The sequence below is a fragment of the Leptonychotes weddellii genome, unplaced genomic scaffold (genome assembly GCF_054177405.1).
Source record: "Leptonychotes weddellii isolate Sample4059 unplaced genomic scaffold, ASM5417740v2 HiC_scaffold_16803, whole genome shotgun sequence".
NCBI classification, from domain to species: Eukaryota; Metazoa; Chordata; class Mammalia; order Carnivora; family Phocidae; genus Leptonychotes; species Leptonychotes weddellii.
Window position 1 is genome coordinate 252 of NW_027751072.1, and position 4,127 is coordinate 4,378.

Genomic DNA, 4,127 nt, shown 5'->3' on the forward strand with positions numbered 1-4,127 from the left:
TTTGGCTATTGTGGACATTGCTGCTATGAACATTGGGGTGCATTGGCCCTTCTTTTCACTACATCTGTGTCTTTGAGGTAAATATCCAGTAGTTCAATTGCTGGGTCATGGGGTAGCTCTATTTTTAATTTTTTGAGGAACCTCCACACTGTTTTCCAAAGGGGCTATACCAACTTTTAATCCCACCAGCAGTGTAAGAGGGTTCCCCCTTCTCCACAACCTCTCCAACATTTAGGTTTTAAAATCCAGATTATCCACTTTACTTTTGTGATTATGCATATTTGTTTTCTCTCTGAATAATCCATGGATCAATCAAGCCTGCTAAAGTTTTTTTTTTTTTTTGAGAGAGAGAGAGAAAGAGAGCATGAGCAGAGGGCAGAGCAGAGAAAGAGGTAGAGAGAGAATCTTAAGTAGGATCTAGACCTAGCACAGAACCCAAGGCAGGGCTCAATCTCACAATCCTGACATCATTACTTGAGTGAAAATCAAGAGTTGGAGGCTTAACCACTGAGTCACCCAGATGCCCCGAACTTGAAATTTCTAAAATGACAGTAATCCACTAAAATGTCCAACATTCTTGTCATTAAAAAAAAAAAAAAACAAAAACGCAGAAACTTGACCTCTGGCTTTTAGTTCTGGCAGCATTGGACACAAAATTAAGAATTTCCCAGAATTTGTTACAAAATCTTCATCAATCTTAAACTCTTGTGTGATCTGGTCTATAGGATACTCAGTCAAATATGGATGATTACAGCATTTATGAAGGAGCATCATTATATTCTGCACCTTCAGATTAACTTCAGATTGTACAGGGGTGTTCATTTCCACAACAGCCCTTTCTCAGTCTACTTCTGGCCACATTTGACTGGTCAATTTTTCCAGCTCACTAGGGAAATCATCTATTTTGCTATAATTTATTGCCTTTCTAGTTTGTCATCTTGGTCATACCGTGGTACTTAGTTAACTGTTCCTTTTTCACTGGATTCAGGTGTGTTTGCAACTGCACCATTCACAATGGCTGTATAAAAGAGTTGTTTCTTTGAAAGTGGTGCATAAATGACTACTTCTCATTTAGGAGGAATTTTAAAAGCAACATCAGATTTTAGTCACCTAGGTAAAAAAGATGTTAGAATCTGGTGCAGCATGTGCAAACACTCTGTTCTCTTTATTTACCAATAATATCTTCTGCAGTTTCAGAAAGACTAGTGATATCATACCAAGATTCAAAGCTTTTCAAGTCACCAAATACATCTGGCAACAGAAAGTTTAGTGATGGCCAAAGTTCTGAAAAATTGTTTTACAAGGGAGTCCCAGGCAAAAGAAGTTTGTTATCTGCATTGAATCATTTTAACTACCTGATCAGATGGCACTTCATATTCTTAATCCAGTGTCCTTCATCTACTATTAAGTATTTCCAATAACTGTGTTGTAAAGTCTTTTGGTGTCTCATGGCTATTTCAAATGAACTAATTACCACAGGATGAATATTCAGTGCCCCCTTTTACTTTTGAATATTCTTTACACAATTTTCAACGTTCCTGCTGGGTCCCATGAAATAATTTAGTAGGAATGTCTGGTGTAAATCTTTACAATTCAGCCATCTATTTAGGAAGTGTAGACAAAGGACCACAGACAAGAAAAGATCCTTGTAGTCCTCTCTGAATCATTAATGCAATTGTAGCAATACACTGAACTGTCTTTCCCAATCCCATTTCATCTGCTAAATTGCCATTAATTCCGTTTTCCCAAAGTATCCTAAGCCATTCCATGCCTTCCACTTGGTACCATTGCATCACTCTTTCTGGGAAGTGTTCTGTTTGTTGAAATGGTACTCGCTGTTCATGACAATTCTGAACTGGGATGAAAAACAATTTAGTATTCTGCCTAACCATTTGAAACAATCTATATTTAATTATACTATTTGAATCTTCGTTTTTCTGAAGGTCTTTTATACAGAAAAGGACCTTTTATACAGATTAAAAAAGGACCTTTCATTCTCGTTCTCTATTTATTTATTTATTTATTTATTTATTTAGCCATGGACAAAATTTCCTCTTTTGCCATTACCTCTGAAATATTGTATGATTCATCTTCTCTTCCTCTCTACTTTCTCATAACTGGATTGTATCCACCTACATCAATGGAATTTTTACATTAGTAACTTTTAAAGATTATTTTCATCTCTCCAATTCATCTTTCTTCTTCTGTTCCTCTAGTTGTTGCTGTTCCATTTAGTCAATAAAAAGTTGGAGTAGATCTTGCTTTTTATGTTGAAGTCTACCGTACTGAATGTCCACAGGCTCTCTATCCCATGACATGGGAGTCTTTTCTATCATCCTTCGTTCACTCTCAAACCTAGCAGCCTCAAGCTCTTCCTCCTCCAGCATGGCTTGGGTAATCACTGCAATCTGCAGTTATTCAACCATATGTGGGGCTAGACCCACTGCTGCTTGCAGGCCACTATGCCAGCATGGCTGGACACGCAGCGTGGAACCAGTCCTCTCTCAGAATCTGTACCACTGCACTCTAAGTCTCACAGCTGCTGCCTGCCCAGCCTTCCTTGCCAAATCCCCAGCCAGGGAAAAATACATGTAACAAATAAGTTCTTTTTTTGTTGCATATCTTTTTTTAAAATTTTTTATTTTATTATATTATGTTAATCACCATATATTACATCATTAGTTTTTGATGTAGTGTTCCATGATTCATTGTTTGTGTATAACACCCAGTGCTCCATTCAATACATGCCCTCTTTAATACCCATCACCAGGCTGCCTCATCTCCACACCCCCATCCCCTCTAGAAACCCTGTTTCTTTCCTCAGAGTCCATAATCTCTCCTGGTTCGTCTCCCCCTCCAATTCCCCCCCCTTCATTTTTCCCTTCCTACTATCTTCTTCTTCTTTTTTTTTTTAACATATAATGTATTATTTGTTTCAGAGGCACAGGTCTGTGATTCAACAGTCTTACACAATTCACAACACTCACCATAGCACATACCCTCCCCATTGTCTATCACCCAGACATCCCATCCCTCCACCCCATCAGTCCAGCAACCCTCAGGTTGTTTCCTGACATTAAGAATTCCTCATATCAGTGAGATCATATGATACATGTCTTTCTCTGGTTGACTTATTTAGCTCAGCATAAACCCTCCAGTTCCATCTACGTTGTTGCAAATGGCAAGATTTCATTCCTTTTGATGGCTGCATAATATTCCATTGTATATATATACCACCTCTTCTTTATCCATTCATCTGTTGATGGACATCGTGGCTCTTTCCAGAGTTCGGCTATTGTGGACATTGCTGCTATAAACATCAGAGTGCACGTACCCCTTGGGATCACTACATTTGTATCTTTGGGGTAAATACACAGTAGTGTACTTGCTGGGTCATATGGTAGCTCTATTTTCAACTTTTTGAGGAACCTCCAGATTGTTTTCCAGAGTGGCTGCACCAGTTTGCATTCCCACCAACAGTGTAGGAGTGTTCCCCTTTCTCCTCATCCCCGCCAACATCTGTCATTTCCTGACCTGTTAATTTTAGCCATTCTGACTGGTGTGAGGTGGTATGTCATTGAGGTTTTGATTTGGATTTCCCTGATGCTGAGTGATGTTGAGCACTTCTTCATGAGTCTGTTGGCCATTTGGATGTCTTCTTTGGAAAAATATCTGTTCATGTCTTCTGCCCATTTATTGATTGGATCATTTATTCTTTGGGTGTTGAGTTTAATAAGTTAAAGGCCCCTACTATTATTGTATTGCTGTTGATGTGTTTCTTTACTTTTGTTATTAACTGGCATATATAATTGGCTGCTCCCATGTTAGAGGCATAGATATTTACAATTGTTAGATCTTCTTGTTGGATAGACCCTTTAAGTAGGATATAGTGTTCTTCCTCATCTCTTATTATAGTCTTTGGTGGGGCGCCTGGGTGGCTCAGTTGGTTAAGCGACTGCCTTCGGCTTGGGTCATGATCCTGTAGTCCCGGGATCGAGTCCCACATCAGGCTCCCTGCTCAGCAGGGAGTCTGCTTCTACCTCTGACCCTCCTCCCTCTCATGCTCTCTGTCTCTCATTCTCTCTCTCGCAAATAAATAAAATCTTAAAAAAAAATTTATTATAGTC

The 4,127-nt window shown here is 39.0% G+C and overlaps 1 pseudogene; it reads right to left on the reverse strand.

Annotated features, from left to right (window-relative positions):
* Positions 1–263: 263 nt before the first annotated feature.
* On the reverse strand, positions 264–2,474 carry LOC102725865 (lymphoid-specific helicase-like; annotated as a pseudogene).
* Between the last annotated feature and the right edge of the window lie 1,653 nt (positions 2,475–4,127).